Genomic DNA, 18161 nt, shown 5'->3' with positions numbered 1-18161 from the left:
CGCCGGCTGCCATGAGAGGCGCCGTCTGCCGGCTTGTGCTCAGCCGACTTGTTGTTGTCCCTTCTTGCTGGGGCCGGTGAAATATCAGCCGGCGCCTTGCCGGCTTCCTCAGCCAGCGCGTACTTGTCCGCGATGGCCATCAAGGCGGCCATCGACTTGGGGTCACTGCGGCGCAGCTTGTGCCACAGCATGGTGTTGGGCCGGCAGCCTCCCATGAAGAAGCTGATGGCTTGGATCTCGTGCACACCCTCGCAGGAGTTGCGCATCTCGCACCAGCGCGTCAGGTATGCAAGGTCCGTCTCGTCCGGGCCCTGCTTGCACATCTCAAGCTGCTGAGGGCGACCCGGCCGGCGATAGCAGCCGGTGAAGTTGCTGATGAAGGCCGCTTCGAAGTCCAGCCAGCCGTTTATGCTGCAGGCTGGCAAGTTGTTGAGCCATGTGCGGGCGGAGCCGAGCAGCATGAGGGGGGAGTAGCGCACATCCCAGCGCTTGTTGCCTTTGGCGATGCCGACTGCGGTGGAGTAGTCCTGCAGCCAGTCCTCCGGCTTGGCAGTGCCGTCGTACTTGGGGGTGTCGCGCGGGAGCTGGAAGCCGTCGATCATGGGCTCGTTGATGATGCGTGGCCCGAAGCACTTTGGGCCGGCTGGCGCTTCTTCTTCCGCAATGCGGGATTCGACCAGCCGGTCGAGGCGTTCTCGGGCGTCGGTTGGCTCGATGCGCGGGCCCAGCCAGGAGCGTGCCGGCTGGCGTGCACCGCTTGCTTCCGGAGCCGGCCGGTGCTGGCGGCGGGGCTCGGAGTCTTGCTCCTGGTTCCGGCTTGGAGGAGGCCGGCTGCGGCTGCTGCCGCTCGGCTGGTGGCTCGGCCGGCTCGAGCTTGCGTGCGTGGCCCGGGAGTCACGGTGCCGGCTTGGTGCTGGGGAGGCGGACTCGGCCGTGTCCCTGGCGCCTTCCCTGTCGTTGCCCGCAGCGCCACGAGCGTGGGAAGCTCTGGGGGCATTGACATACCTGGGGTCGGCCGCCTGCCTGGTGGCTGCGTTGAGCAGCTCAGTCACCCGCTTGGTCTGGCGGCGTAACTCTTCGCCTTCAAGGCGGTTCAGCTCTTCTGCGGCGGCTTGTGCCGCGCGCATGTTCTTGTCGGGGGTGTTGTAGACGGGTTGCTCCGCGGACGGAGCCGGCGAAGGAGCGTCGTCGCGGGCGATCTCGGCGCCAAGGTCGCGGCCCCTACGGCGGATCTGGCCGGCTCGGCTGGGATCGTCGCCGCCTGGAGTGAGGCCGTGGGCGCGGTTGTACTCGCGCTGGGTGATCTCCATCTGGCGCTTAGCAGCAGCCAGTTCTTCTGTTTGCTTGAGGAGGAGCTGGCGGTGCGCCTCCAAATCCGCCTCGATGGTGGTGGGGTCGGCGCCAGGCGTGAGCGGGGTGCTCAGTTTTGCCCGGACTTCGTCCAGCCGGGACGGTGGTGGCGGCGCCTTTGGGCCCGAGCCGGAGGCGTTGGGGTCGACGTTGCGCTCCAGGTTGGGGCCGCGGGTGCGCGGGTTCTTGGTGGGGAGCTCCTCGCCAGCCATCATGACTTGCACGACGGCGGGGCTGACGGGAGCGCTGCTGCCGGCTCGCGGAGGAGGGCTTGCGCAGCGCAGCACCTGCCGCGGGTAGCGCGGCGGTGCGACGGTGGCGACGTAGACGTCGTGGCCGCCGAAGGAGATGACGCTGCCGCCGGCTGGGAAGGGCCGGTCAGCGAAGCAGCCAGCGTTGTCGCTGATGCAGTCGAGGGAGCCGAATCTCCAGATCAAGCCTGAAGCGACTCGCTCGCCGGTGGTGATGGTGAGGCCCGTCCGGATGAAGACATCGGCCGAGGATGCTGAGAGCCCCACGGTGGGCGCCAAATGTCGTGGTATCGTCACGGCATATGCCATAGGGTGGCTAATCGAAGGTGGTTCCTGAGAGATCTCACGGCGGTATCCGGATGCGGGTATGGGGACGAGCGACACGGCGACGTACCCAGGTTCGAGGCCCTCCGATGGAGGTAACACCTCTACTCCTGCTATGAGTGTATATGATGGTCACACAATACAATGGTGATCCTAGAGCTGTGTCCGGCTGCTCCTGGGAGGCTAAGGGAGACGATGGTCTCTCTCACAGGGCAATGCTAAGGGTGGAATGAAGTGAGAATGATCGATCCCCTGCACGAGAGGGGGTAGTGTGGCTTATATAGGCGCCGGCACTTTACATATAAGACCCTATAGTCTACGGGCCGGCTTGGCCGGCTCCGGCTTCCGCTCCTTCCCGAGGCAGTGACGTCAGGAGCCGTTGAGGCCTCATGGCCTGTCCCATCCGGCTGCCAAGGTCAGCGGTATGGAGAGGAGGTGTCCCTGTCGCCGTCAGCCACTGTAGCCAGTACGGCTCGACGTAGACCATGATGGCCTGTCCGGCGCGTGGCACTATTGCTCCACAGTGCCCCGCGCTTTACGGAGGATGAAGTCAGCGTGGACTTTGGGAACTCGGATCACCAACCCGGTTCCTTCCGGTGCAAGACTCGCCAGCCTCGAGTCGGTCTGAGGTACAAACCCCCAGTCGGATCCGGCTTGTAGAAGCCGGCCCAGCTACAGCATTGGCGGCCGTAACCAGGCCGACTAGGACCTAGAGCCAGCCGGCTTCCGGACCAGCCGGCCACGGCGCCAGCCGGCTGCTCCTCAGCCGGCCTTTGCCGCGAGCCGGCCAGTGGCCAGCCGGCTGCTCCGCGTCCATTGCCCTACCCGGGGTCTTCCCCCCGACAGCAGTAGCATCTAAACCAGTAGCAGTAGCATGACCATTTTATAGTAATAGCCAGAGAACTAACTCATTTCATTTGCTAACACTAACCTACTGCAAGCATTTACCAACAAGTTAAATGAACCAAGAATTTGCTACTGCATTTCATCATTTAAAGCAAATAGCAACTAGCAAACAAACCTACTGCATTTTAAATTTTCATTTGTCATTTTAAACCAGTAGCATTTTTATTTTCACTTCACCCAATTCATTTACAGAGAACCATGTACATTTCACTTTACCCAATTCATTACCATACTTATTACTAGTCACTCATAAAGCAACATCCAGCTCACCCAAAAATCAAGCAGCAAGCAATGAATAAAGAAAACAAAAGCTGCTATCACAAGCAATTTGAACCAGTAGCAACTTATGGCAAGCACAAGCATCAGGATGCTCCTGTTACTGTCGCATTTAAAAACCATCAGAATTTAAATCAGCTGGTAAAAACCATCAGCATTTACATCAGGAGCTACTCTATGGCAGAGAGCATACAACATACAGAGCTTGTAAAAACCATCAGCATTTAAATCCTACTGCTAACAAATCATTTATGAACTAAATAACCATAATCCAAAACTGGTGCATCAAGCAGAAGGGCCTTGGTGGGTTTGTACATTTTTTCATTAAGCATAATTCAACCAGAGAATAAATGCAGTAGCATTCTTTCTTTTTTGATCCAGAGAATAAATGCAGTAGCATTTTTAAACCAGAGAACTATATGAATGATATGCAATGCAACCAGGGAGCATTCTTTCTATATGCAATGCAATGCAATCCATCAAGTAAATCATCAAGTAAATCATGAGGCAACATCACTTTTATCTCATTTCTTAAACCAGAGAACTCTCTGCCCGGGGTCATTTTTATTTTGATCAATATATAAAACAATAGGAGCCTAGCTAAATGAACTAAATTTCAAACCAGATAAAAAATTCATTTTCTTTTGTTTTTTCAAACCAGAGAACACTTGTTCTTTTTATGAACTAAATGAACCTAGCTACTGCAAGAAAACTAATTTAGCCTTGCTACTGCAAGTAATTTTTTTTGCATTTTAGCTAAATGAACCAGAGAATTTCTAACATCATTTCATCATTTCATTTAACCTTGCTACTGCATTAAATGAACCCTAAATCATCAAACATGTCATACTGCAAGCATTTTCATACTGCAAGAATTCTAGAGTGTTGAGAATGCATGGCAGTGTGTGCAAAATTAAACTCTTGCATGCAAGAACTAAAATTAGGGCATGGTTTTTGAATATGACGATGTGAGGAGCTTCCAATTCCCCCCATTTCCATTTTACTCCCGCACGATTGCGGCTACTGCAAAATTCGGCTACTGCAAGAACTGATGCAGAGAGGGGAATTTGGGGGAGGGACAGGGGAAGGAAGAGGGGGAGGGGAGGGGAAGGTGGAGGAGGCCCTGGCGGCGTCGGGGAAGGATGAGGGGAAGGGAGAGGGGTGATTCTTACCGACGGTGGCGACGGTGGCCGGCGCGTGTGCGACGCCCTCCTCCTCCTCCGCCGCGATGGTGGCGACGGTGGCCGGCGCCTGCTCGATCCTCCTCTCTGAGGCGACGGTGTGGCGACACCACCTCCTCCTCCTCTCGGTGGCTCTCCTCCTCTCGGCGGCTCGGGTGCGGCGGTGGCGCGACGGCGGCGGTGCGGTTAGTTAGGGTTGTGAGAGATGGTTTGGGGAAGAGATGGGTTTCGGCCGAAACGACTAAGTCATATGACTAGTCTTATTGCCGGCGCACCAGGGTATTGGTTCGCCGGGGACAACCTTGTCCCCGGCGAACCAATACCCTGGTGCGGCGGCAATAAGACTAGTCTGCTATAGCTGCGACTTAACCCAATCCACAGATAGCTAGGCTCTGGTTATTCTTTTATTTCCTTTTTCTTTCCTTTTTCTTTATTTTATGTTTCTTTATTCACATATGTGAGTTATACATACATGACTATTATATTTGAGTTATAGGAAAACAAAGCAAATATGCATGAGTGTTATTAATTATGCAAAAACAAAAAGATATATATGTGAGTTACATACACACAAAATATTGACCAACACAATATTAATTAGTCATACATAAAATATTGGCCATGACCATATGAGTAGTTATGAATTACACAAAATATGAGTTATAGATTGCAAATAAAGTTTTACATCATCGATTGAGAAGAGTGTTTCGCTTTCTTCTTGCTTTTCTTGCTGGTCGTTGAATAATTTAGCCCCGTGTCGTGACTTCTTCTTTTGAAGGGTCGACCTGACCTCGGTAGCGTGGTCCTGCTTCTTCTTGTGGTGTATGTTGTCTCTTCGTCCTCGGATTCTTCCATCATTGGGTCTCCGACTTGTCCTTCGAAGTCTTCCTCGTTGGCGACTCCATCCATTCCGACGATGGTCCTCTTGCCTCTCCTCACGATAACACGGCTAGGCCTGGATGGGTCGGTTATGAAGAAGCATTGGTGCATGTGTTCTGCCAGTACCCATGGCTCATTCTGCGCGGTGGCGTTCATGGACTTTGATTTGTTGGCTTCGGGTAGAAACATGGTGGTGAAATACCGGTCTTCTTTTCTGACGCTCTTAGCCCATCTGATACGGAACATCGGCACTTTCTCCCCAGCGTAGTTAAGCTCCCAGATTTCCTCGATTCTTCCGTAGTATCTAGTCTTTACGTCACCCGTCCAGGAATCCATCGTTACCCCTGAGTTCTGGTAAACACTGTTCTTGTCTTTTTCTTCCGTGTAGAATGTGTACCCGTTGATATCGTACGCTTGGTAAGTCATGATGTTGGGCGCGGGGCCATGTGACAAGGCCAATACTAGTTTATCCTTGTCAGAATCCATTGGTGGGGGATTAGCATCAATGTGGTCTTTGAACCAGCGCGCGAAAGAGGAGTTGTGCTCTCTGTATATTTCTGCTTCCGTCATCATCGGCTTGCCACTGTTCTCTATCATGGTTTTGTGCTCTTTCAACCAAGGATCGATCAAGTCAATGTGTTGTAGCACTACTAAGTTGGCCCTGTCAAAGTCGGAAGTCCGACCAGACATGTGCACGTGCAGTTCCTTCCTTCCATTTTTGTGGCCTACTCCCTCGAACCTGCGGACGTGCTTGTTTTGAGGCAAACCAACAGGGTCCTCGATGTCTAGATAATTCGTGCAGAAAGAGATGCACTCTTCGGTGAGCCAGCCCTGGACGATGCTTCCATCCGGATGTGACCTGTTACGAACGTATCCTTTAATGACCCCATTCATTCTTTCAAACGGCATCATGTTGTGTAAGAATGCCGGCCCTAGATCGACGATATCATCCATGATATGGATCAACAGATGGACCATCACGTCAAAGAATGCAGGCGGGAAGTACATCTCCATCTCACATAGGATCACCACGATCTCTTCCTGGAGCCTTGCGAGTTTCTTCACGCTTATCGACTTCCGAGTTATGACGTCGAAGAAGTTACAGAGCCCGATCGGTGTTGCACGGACATGGTCATCCATTATACCTCGGATTGCAACCGGAAGAATCTGCGTCATCATCACGTGACAGTCATGAGACTTCATGCCGCTGAAGTTTCGTTTCTTGGGGTCCATGTATCTGCTTATTAGCCCAGAGTAACCGAAGGGCACTCTGACTCCTAGAAGGCAATTGAAAAATTGATCGACCTAGGCCGGACTAAAAGTGAAGCAGGAGGGGGGACAGTAATAGTCTGGCTGCTTAATCCTTTTGCGCTTCCGACCGCCGTCCGCCTCCTCCTCCGATCGTCCCTCTTGGGCCGGCGGGATCTGAAGCTCTTCCCTGATGCCCAAAACTTTCAGGTCGTGTCTTGCTTTCGGCCCATCTTTGGTCCGGTCCGGCCTGTTGAGAAGAGTGCCAAGCAAGCTCTCGCACACGTTCTTTGTAATATGCATGACATCAAGGCAGTGAGGTGTATCGAGAATTTTCCAAGACGGCAAGTCCCAAAACACGGACCTCCTTTTCCATACACCAATGAGCGGCGTCGTTTCCTTTTTCTTCTTCTTCTCTCCAGGCTTTTGACGAATCTTTCCGGCGCAGGGCACTCCTTCCAACCTTTCGGTAATGTATCGATCTCTTCGCCGCTCTTCTTACGTGGAGGTCCTCGGGGTTCATTTGTACCATCGAACAGATCTCCACGCTTTCTCCACGGGTCAGTCTTACGTAGCCACCTTCGATGCCCCATGTAAACTGTTTCGAAGAGCCGGGATCCTTACCAAGCTGCAAAAACATCGTCTCTTCCATGCACGACACATGCCTTGTGTCCATGGCACACCTGGCACGAAATGTAACCGTATCCGAGGTAGTCCTGCACCGTCGTGATCAACGCGGCTCTCAAAGGGAAATATTCTTCTGCGACGGCGTCCCATGTATCTACCCCTTCCTCCGCCCACAACGTTTCAAGCTCCTCCTTTAATAGTTCAAGATACATGTTGATATCGTTTCCTGGCTGTGTCGGCCCTTGAATTAGCATACTCATCTGTATGTACTTCCTCTTCATGCACAGCCAGGGCGGGAGGTTGTAGATCCATACAAACACGGGCCATGTGCTATGTGTGCTGCTCTGGTTTCCGAACGGATTGAATCCGTCCGTGCTCGCACCCAACCTTATGTTTCTGGGATCTGCCCCAAAACTTCCGAATTCATTGTCTAATGCTTTCCACTGGCTTGCATCCGAAGGGTGCGTCAGCACTTGGTGCTCAATCCGCTCTTTATCATTCAACACTGCCTCCTTTCTTTCTGCGTGCCAGCGCATGAGCTTTGCTTCCTTGCGGTCCGCGTAGAACCGTTGAAGCCGGGGGGCGAGCGGGAAGTACCACACAACTTTCCGAGGAGCTTTCTTCTTCCCTTTCTTGTACCGTTCAGCTTCACACACAGGACATTTGGTCTTGTCCATGTGCGCCTTGCGATACATGATACAGTCGTTGATGCAGGCGTGATACTTTTCGTGGGGTAAGTCGAGAGGGCACGTGATTCTCTTGGCCTCGGCTAGACTACCAGGACACGTGTTCCCGGCAGGAAGGAGATCTTTCACGTATTCCAGGATGTCATCGACGCTTGTGTCCGTCCATCCGTGTTTCGCCTTCATCTGCAGCACATCGAGAGCTACTCTCAAGCGAGACTCCCCCAACCCGCGACCTGAGTCGTACAACGGAGTATTCGAGTCTATCTCGAGTTGCTCAAGCTTTGATTTCCGCTTGGCGCCTTTCGTCTTTTCGAGAAGCAGATCTTGAAGATGAGGGTCCCGCACGACTGAAGCTAGCGGCACCTCTTCGTCGTCGTCAAGGTTATTGTCGTCGTCAAGGTTATCGTCCTGTGCGACAAGCTCTTCATCGTCATAAATATCATGATGCCCTCCTTCTTGCCGGCCATTATTACCACCTGCTGCCGTCGCCCCATTGACCTCCGCGCCATCATCACTCATCCATTGAGTGTGTCCATGCATGAAACCATTAGTGAGCAGGTGCCCCTGCAATTTGCCTGAATACGGGTCAAACCATTTCCCTCGTTTGCATCTCCGGCACGGACACAATACCTCCATGCGGTTATTTTCATACATGTCGATGATCGCGTGTTTCAGATATCTCATCACGATGCTTTCACTCATCTCGATAACCATTATCGCCTGCATGGTAAGATTACATAATTGATTAGAACCATGCATCCGTCGGTAGTTTTCACGGAAAATTTCGGCATGACCTTCCTACACGGTAGGACATAGGAGCGCCAGAAATGTGCCGAAACGGAAACTTAAAGAATCAACATTTCGGCGCAACGTTGGCAACTCATTTTCAACGCCAACACACACAAGCACAAGCACAAACACAACATATATATATATATGCCACACACGAGCTTTGCTTCAAATTAATGTCCAATATACGTTGATTTCATTCCTCAATTTGTTCATTAATCACCTATTGGTTTGATATACTCGTCAACAAGATCGAGACGTCGCGCCGCTACCATGGCGTATGGAAGCCGACTTTCTAGATCTAGATCTAGATTGAGCGGTCAATGCGGGATAGTAGATCTAGATCTACATAGGGAGATGTGGGAGATGCATGTAGGAAGGGAAGATTTGGTAAAAAAATATGATTTTGTTTGGTCAAATTGGCTAAATTTGGGATAGAAATGGGCAAAAAATAGGTGGGTTGGGAGAAGGGTCGGGTTGTGTGGAGGAGTGGAGTGGTAGTAGTGGGGGTGGTTGTTGAGCAGAAATAACTGCCCAGGTTACTGCCGGCGCACCAGGGCATGGGTGCGCCGGCAGCACATAGCCCTTTCGGCTATATCACCCCCGGGCCAGGCCCAAGAATCATTGCCGGCGCACCGGCCCAGGGGTGCACCGGCAATACCAAATTTTCCACCGGCGCACCACAGGGCTGGTGCGCCGGCAATGATTCTTGGGCCTGGCCCGAATCGGTCGGGGCCATGCCAGGAAATAGCGCCGGCGAGTCTGCTCCTCTGGTGCGCCGGTAGAAGGCCCGCATCCCCGGCGCGGCTGAAAAGAGGTGCGCCGGCAACACTTGCCACCGGCGAACGACCTTGGTGGTGCGCCGGTACCTATTGCCTCCAACTATAGGCTTTTTCCTAGTAGTGTTAGTGTCTAACTCCCTAGCACAAATCTGGCGGAAGAAAAAACTCAACCTCGCTAGCACTCGCCAAGTCTTCTCAGGGACATAGCCTCGAATCATCACCGGCATTATCCGCTCAAGCCATATGTGGTAGTCATGACTCTTCAATCCTTGTACTCGCAACGTTTCAATGTTCAGGCCCCTCATCCAGTTGGCTGCGAACCCATCGGGGAAAAACAAGGATTCCTTCATCCATTGGAAGACCTCCCTTTTTTGGGCCTTTGTGAGGCAGAACGGAGCGTGTGGCTTAGTCCAAGTTTTTTTTGGCACCATTAGGTGGCTGCATGTTCAACTCCGGCCTATCGCACCACATTTCTTGATCAATTCGAGCCTTTATGTTATCCTTTGTCTTCTCAGTGTCCACAATCGTGCTCCAAATGGCTTCACTGATATTCTTCTCAGTGTGCATTACATCAATGTTATGCGGGAGCTCGAGAAACTCAAAGTAAGCGAGCTTCCATAAGCACGGCTTGTGAGTCCATTGGTGTGTCTCCCCATATCCCAAGAAACCATTCCCATCAGGGCTAGGCTGAAGAGCATCTAACTCGGCCTTGATTTTCGTTCCGGTCTTCAGAATTGGCTTCGGGCCACGGACAACACGGCCTTTCTTGAAACTCTTTACATCACTCCTGTATGCATGCCTCCGCTCAAGGAACTATCGAGCTTCATCAAAGCATGAATACTTGCCTCCTTTGTTTAGCCAGAAGAAAGTAACGGCACATGCACTTGCTTGTGGGCAAGGCCACTTCCCATGTGTACACCACCCGCAGAACAAAGCACGTGCTGGCAGGTCATGCAGGGACGTGTGGTACCACACATACATATCGAAGTACTCCTTCTTTGATGCGTCATATGTTCGGATCCCGCGACCTTCCCAGCCACGAACCAAGTCATCCACCAGCGGTTCCAGGTACACATTCATGTTCTTACCCGGGTATTTGGGCCCTGGGATTATCATCGACACAAACATGTTCTCTGATCTCATGCAGACGCCAGGGGGGAGGTTCATGGGAATAACAAACACTGGCCAGCAACTGTATACTGCAGCCGACATACCATATGGATTGAACCCATCGGTTCATATCGCAACTGCTACGCTCCTCGGGTCACCTGCTTTCAGTGGAAATTTCTTGACAAAGTTCTTCCATGCAGTACCATCCGACGGATGTATCATCTTGTCGGTGTATCTGTTTCCTTCCACGGCCCACCTCATCTGCTAGGCAGTATCCTCGGTCATGAAGAGCCACTGGATCCTCGATAGAACTGGAAGATAGCGGAGGATATTCTTGGCAATCGTGGTCTGCCTCTTCTGACCATCACCATTGCGGTCTACCTCAAAGTACCTAGAGGAATTGCATTTGATGCAATAATTTGTGTCAGCGTGCTCCTCTCTGAATAGCATGCATCCCTTTGGATAAGCGTGTATCTGCTGAGATGACATCTTAAGGTCACTGAGCAATTTGGTCGAATAGTAGAAGTTTTGCGGCAAGAGGTGCCCTTTCGGCAGAAGGCTGCCTACGATGACCAGAAGTTCATCGAACCCATCTCTGCACAAGTTCCTATGTCACTTCAAGGCCATAAGGCGAGCGATGGCATCTAGTTGGTAACCTCTGTATTTTCATGTAGGGGTTTCTCCGAAGCAAACAGAGCCTCATAATACTCCTTTGTGTTTTCCTCCGGGTCCTCACTTGTCTCCGCATCCTGAGGTGTCTCCACCTCTACATGAGAGCTTTCAGGCACATTACCATTAGCCAAGTTTTCTAAGCACCTATCAAAACCAGTGTCATATTCCCCCCTTGGTTGAATCTGCCGCACCTCCTTCCTAGCACGTTTCTTTGCCTTTTCTCCATGGTAAGTCCAAATCTAGTAGGACGGTGTGAACCCAAACTTGATCAGGTGCATACTCATAGTGTCCTTGTCCTGTGCCTTTTGGTTTGCGCAATTACTACAAGGGCACCAAACTCTTATAGGTCTGCTAGCGATGGCAAACGCCCTATCCACAAACTGCTCGGTCTTTTCTCCCCATTCATCAGTATAGTTCCACTGACTGATTCTGCCATCGTACATCCAGCCACGATTATATATCCTCTAATCAGCAACAAAACAGACGAACATAGCATTTATATATCAAATAGGAAATAAATGCATCATCTATATTTTTTTACGCGTGCATCAACCTGAAACTCTACTAGGTGGGCTCCTAGCAGCCGCCGGATCCGTAGATTGAGTACGTTCTCCCAGCTCTACCCCGATCCGAGACAGAATTTCGGCAGCACCTCCCCGCTGCTCTCCCGATACACGTCTCGGCAAAAAGCCGAGAGGGGTGTGCATCCGGAGAACAATGGGGAGGCGCTACCGAAATCCTGTCTCGGATCGGCGTAGAGCAGGGAGAACGTACCCAACTATGCATCCGCCGGCTGTCCCGATAAATGCCGTAAGAGTTACGGTTCATAATATGCGAGACCACTAATGCATATTTATCCGCGCAACCCTTACGGTCGGGAAGACACGCCTAGGTATCGCGACAGACTTGGTGATCTAGACACAAAAAAAACCTAGGTACAAGAGAGGCAAACGGATTCTCACCCTCGAAGCGTGATCGACAACCGGCGAAGAAGACCAACGACCCTCCGGCAAAATCCCCTCCGGAAAAATGGTCCCTCTGAGCAACGCTCCTCAAGCGCCCCAACAACGCCGACCCCTGTGTCCACCCCGAAGCATCGCCTGCAAATGCGAAAAAATAAATTAGTCATTCAAGTCTTGCCGATCCAATTCCTATATTAAACTAAATCATAATTCTATTTTATTTTCTTCCCTAAATATTATTTTCTACAGTTAACCTAAATCCTACTTCTACTAAATCATACATTCTACTAAATCCTACATTCTACTAAATCCTACATTCTAAAGCACTAAATCCTAGTATAGCTACTAACAAGATCAGCTTACCTGCAGATGCGGCGCGAGGAGGCCAGGCGATGGAGCGGCGGCCGGAGCAGGGTAGGTCGAGGCGGCTCGGGCCAGGGGCAGGTTGAGGCGGTGCGTGCCGGGAGGTCAGGGCGAGGCGGTAGGGGCAGCAGCAGCTCGGGTGGTGGCGGCTCGGTGGGGGCAGGGGCAGCTAGCCGTCCGAGGTGGAGGAGGAGGGCAGGGCCCGAGGTGGAGGAGGGGGCAGCCGGCCGAGGTGTAGGTGGAGGGCAGGGGCTGGGGAGGGCGAGCAGCACCTGCAGCAGGCCGGCGCGCGAGCAGCAGGGGCGCGCGGCAGCAGCAGCCAGGGGAGTGGCCCACGGCGGTGGCGGCGTAGGCGACTCCGGCGGCACGCGGGTGGGGCGCGGGATGGTGGGGGAGAGAGGTGAGGCGTGGGCGGGGCAGCGGACGGCGGCAGAGGTGAGGCGTGGGCGGCGGCGGTGGAGGTGAGGCGTGGGCGGCGGCGGCGTAGGAGGATGCAGAGGTGGGCGGCGCGGGGGGGGGGGGGGACCTGAGGAGGGCGGGGCAGCGGACTGCGGTGGCGGCGCTCGCGTGGGAGGAGGAAATCGATGGAGGTGGCGGCGCTCGCGTGGAAGGGAGGAAGCTGGGCGTGCGGTCGATCTGGTCGGGACGCATGCGTGGTTAACTTATCCGCAACGTTGCCGTGCGCCAGTCTTTGCCGTGCGGCAAACGGCCTTTGCCGTGCGGTAAAGCCTTTGTCGTGCGCTAAATTCCCTTTGCCGTGCGGCAGGACTCTTTGCCGTGCGCCTATGCACGGCAACGTTTTTTTTATTATTTTACCATTTCAATTGTCATATATGAGAATTTAGTTTTATTTCAAATTAAATTAAACCTGTTTTTCCAAGATGAGTACTTTTTAAAAATGTTCTTATCATGTTTTCTTAAAACTATAGCGGTGCAAACTCGATCGCCTAAATCCTAACCCTAACTATCGGTGCACACACATACCGCTGTTTTGTGGGGGGGATGGGGAGAACGACCGCCGGAGCACCGGAACCCCACCAAATCTTGCATGTGGGCCTATGCTACGTTTCAAAGTGTGGTGCAAGGTGTAATTGTGCAAAAGTAGCTCCCCTAAACCCTAGACCCTAGCCCTAACCCTACGCCGAACCCTAACCAGTAGATCAGGCACACCGTCGATCGTGTGATAATGGCTCGAGCTGCGGGTGTATGTGCCAAAGGGTCCCAATCTTGGTTCTCCATGTGTATATGTCCTAAACAAACCTAAAATAATGAAAAAGTACATTGGTGCACCCTCGCGCGGAGAAATCTAGGGGGGTAGACCCGCCGGGGCACACGTTCCGCTGTTTTGGGGGCAGGAGGGGGAGAACGACCGCCGGAGCACCGGAACCCCACCAAATCTTGCATGTGGGCCTAGGCTATGTGTGAAAGTGTGGTGCAAGGTGTAATTGTGCAAAAGTAGCTCCCCTAAACCCTAGACCCTAGCCCTAACCCTACGCCGAACCCTAACCAGTAGATCAGGCACACCGTCGATCGTGTGATAATGGCTCGAGCTGCGGGTGTATGTGCCAAAGGGTCCCAATCTTGGTTCTCCATGTGTATATGTCCTAAACAAACCTAAAAGAATGAAAAAGTACATTGGTGCACCCTCGCGCGGAGAAATCTAGGGGGGTAGACCCGCCGGGGCACACGTTCCGCTGTTTTGGGGGAGGAGGGGGAGAACGACCGCCGGAGCACCGGAACCCCACCAAATCTTGCATGTGGGCCTATGCTATGTGTGAAAGTGTGGTGCAAGGTGTAATTGTGCAAAAGTAGCTCCCCTAAACCCTAGACCCTAGCCCTAACCCTACGCCGAACCCTAACCAGTAGATCAGGCACACCGTCGATCGTGTGATAATGGCTCGAGTTGCGGGTGTATGTGCCAAAGGGTCCCAATCTTGGTTCTCAATGTGTATATGTCCTAAACAAACCTAAAAGAATGAAAAAGTACATTGGTGCACCCTCGCGCGGAGAAATCTAGGGGGTAGACCCGCCGAGGCACACGTTCCGCTGTTTTGGGGGGAGGAGGGGGAGAACGACCGCCGGAGCACCGGAACCCCACAAAATCTTGCATGTGGGCCTATGCTATGTGTCAAAGTGTGGTGAAAGATGTAATTCTGCAAAAGTATCTCCCCTAAGCCCTAGACCCTAACCCTAACCCTACGCCGAACCCGAACCAGTAGATCAGGCACACCGTCGATCGTGTGATAATGGCTCGAGCTGCGGGGGTGTATGTGCCAAAGGGTCCCAATCTTGGTTATCCATGTGTATATGTCCTAAACAAACCTAAAATAATGAAAAAGTACATTGGTGCACCTCGCGCGGAGAAATCTAGGGGGGTAGACCCGCCGGGGCACACGTTCCGCTGTTTTGGGGGGGAGGAGGGGGAGAACGACCGCCGGAGCACCGGAACTCCACCAAATCTTGCATGTGGGCCTATGCTATGTGTGAAAGTGTGGTGCAAGGTGTAATTGTGCAAAATTAGCTCCCCTAAACCCTAGACCCTAGCCCTAACCCTACGCCGAACCCTAACCAGTAGATCAGGCACACCGTCGATCGTGTGATAATGGCTCGAGCTGCGGGTGTATGTTCCAAAGGGTCACAATATTGGTTCTCCATGTGTATATGTCCTAAACAAACCTAAAAAAATGAAAAAGTACATTGGTGCACCCTCGCGCGGAGAAATCTAGGGTGGTATTCCTGCCGGGGCACACGTTCCGCTGTTTTGGGGGGGGGGGAGGGGGAGAACGACCGCCGGAACACCGGAACCCCACCAAATCTTGCATGTGGGCCTATGCTATGTGTCAAAGTGTGGTGCAAGGTGTAATTGTGCAAAAGTAGCTCCCCTAAACCCTAGACCCTAGCCCTAACCCTACGCCGAACCCTAACCAGTAGATCAGGCACACCGTCGATCGTGTGATAATGGCTCGAGCTGCGGGTGTATGTGCCAAAGGGTCCCAATATTGGTTCTACATGTGTATATGTCCAAAACAAACCTAAAAGAATGAAAAAGTACAGTGGTGCACCCTCGCGTGGAGAAATCTAGGGGGTAGACCCGCCGGGGCACACGTTCCGCTGTTTTGGGGGGAGGAGGGGGAGAACGACCGCCGGAACACCGGAACCCCACCAAATCTTGCATGTGGGCCTATGATATGTGTCAAAGTGTGGTGCAAGGTGTAATTGTGCAAAAGTAGCTCCCCTAAACCCTAGACCCTAGCCCTAACCCTACGCCGAACCCTAACCAGTAGATCAGGCAAACCGTCGATCGTGTGATAATGGCTCGAGCTGCGGGTGTGTGTGCCAAAGGGTCCCAATATTGGTTCTACATGTGTATATGTCCTAAACAAACCTAAAAGAATGAAAAAGTACATTGGTGCACCCTTGCACGGAGAAATCTAGGGGGTAGACCCGCCGGGGCACACGTTCCGCTGTTTTGGGGGGAGGAGGGGGAGAACGACCGCCGGAACACCGGAACCCCACCAAATCTTGCATGTGGGCCTATGCTATGTGTCAAAGTATGGTGCAAGGTGTAATTGTGCAAAAGTAGCTCCCCTAAACCCTAGACCCTAGCCCTAACCCTACGCCGAACCCTAACCAGTAGATCAGGCACACCGTCGATCGTGTGATATTGGCTCGAGCTGCGGGTGTATGTGTCAAAGGGTCCCAATATTGGTTCTCCATGTGTATATGTCCTAAACAACCCTAAAAGAATGAAAAAGTACATTGGTGCACCCTCACGCGGAGAAATCTAGGGGGGTAGACCCGCCGGGGCACACGTTCCGCTGTTTTGGGGGGAGGAGGGGGAGAACGACCGCCGGAACACCGGAAGCCCACCAAATCTTGCATGTGGGCCTATGATATGTGTCAAAGTGTGGTGCAAGGTGTAATTGTGCAAAAGTGGCTCCCCTAAACCCTAGACCCTAGCCCTAACCCTACGCCGAACCCTAACCAGTAGATCAGGCACACCGTCGATCGTGTGATAATGGCTCGAGCTGCGGGTGTATGTGCCAACTGGTCCCAATATTGGTTCTCCATGTGTATATGTCCTAAACAAACCTAAAAGAATGAAAAAGTACATTGGTGCACCCTCGTGCGGAGAAATCTAGGGGGTAGACCCGCCGGGGCACACGTTCCGCTGTTTTGGGGGGAGGAGGGGGAGAACGACCGCCGGATCACCGGAACCCCACCAAATCTTGCATGTGGGCCTATGCTATGTGTCAAAGTGTGGTGCAAGGTGTAATTGTGAAAAATTAGCTCCCCTAAACCCTAGACCCTAGCCCTAACCCTACGCCGAACCCTAACCAGTAGATCAGGCACACCGTCGATCGTGTGATAATGGCTCGAGCTGCGGGTGTATGTGCCAAAGGGTCCCAATATTGGTTCTCCATGTGTATATGTCCTAAACAAACCTAAAAGAATGAAAAAGTACATTGGTGCACCCTCGCGCGGAGAAATCTAGGGGGTAGACCCGCCGGGGCACACGTTCCGCTGTTTTGGGGGGAGGAGGGGGAGAACGACAGCCGGAACACAGGAACCCCACCAAATCTTGCATGTGGGCCTATGATATGTGTCAAAGTGTGGTGCAAGGTGTAATTGTGCAAAAGTAGCTCCCCTAAACCCTAGACCCTAGCCCTAACCCTACGCCGAACCCTAACCAGTAGATCAGGCATACCGTCGATCGTGTGATAATGGCTCGAGCTGCGGGTGTATGTGCCAAAGGGTCCCAATATTGTTTCTCCATGTGTATATGTACTAAAAAAACCTAAAAGAATGACAATATACATTGGTGCACCCTCGCGCGGAGAAATCTAGGGGGTAGACCCGCCGGGGCACACGTTCCGCTGTTTTGGGGGCAGGAGGGGGAGAACGACCGCAGGAACCCCGGAACCCCACCAAATCTTGCATGTGGGCCTATGCTATGTGTCAAAGTGTGGTGCAAGGTGTAATTGTGCAAAAGTAGCTCTCCTAAACCCTAGACCCTAGCCCTAACCCTACGCCGAACCCTAACCAGTAGATCAGGCACACCGTCGATCGTGTGATAATGGCTCGAGCTGCGGGTGTATGTGCCAAATGGTCCCAATATTGGTTCTCCATGTTTATATGTCCTAAAAAAACCTAAAAGAATGAAAAAGTACATTGGTGCACCCTCGCGCTGAGAAATCTAGGGGGTAGACCCGCCGGGGCACACGTTCCACTGTTTTGGGGGGAGGAGGGGGAGAACGACCGCCGGAACACCGGAACCCCACCAAATCTTGCATGTGGGCCTATGATATGTGTCAAAGTGTGGTGCAAGGTGTGATTCACTAAATGGTGCATGGCATGGATCCCCGGTCTGACATCCCTCACCTTCTGGTGTGATTCACCGGTCTGACATTCCTGGACGTGTACGGTGAAGTGTCCCGCCGCGGGTATATCGGGGGCTAGACTGTGCCAAAGGGTGCCACACATGGTTTTCCATATGTCCATGGACTAAACAAACATAAACCTATGAAAAGGTATATTGGTGGAACCTCGCGCGGAGAAATCTAGGGGGTAGACCATCCGAGGCCCACAGACAGCCGTTTTTAGGGGGGAATGACCCCCGGAGCACCGGAATGCCACCAAAACTTGCAAGTGGACCTAAAACCTAACCCTAACAAACCTAAAAGAATGAAAAAGTACATTGTGCACCCTCGCGCGGAGAAATCTACGGGGGTAGACACGCTGTCCCGCTGTTTTT

This window comes from Lolium perenne, chromosome 7 (assembly GCF_019359855.2).
Source record: "Lolium perenne isolate Kyuss_39 chromosome 7, Kyuss_2.0, whole genome shotgun sequence".
Classification (NCBI taxonomy): Eukaryota; Viridiplantae; Streptophyta; class Magnoliopsida; order Poales; family Poaceae; genus Lolium; species Lolium perenne.
Note: the sequence above shows the minus strand (reverse complement) of the source record.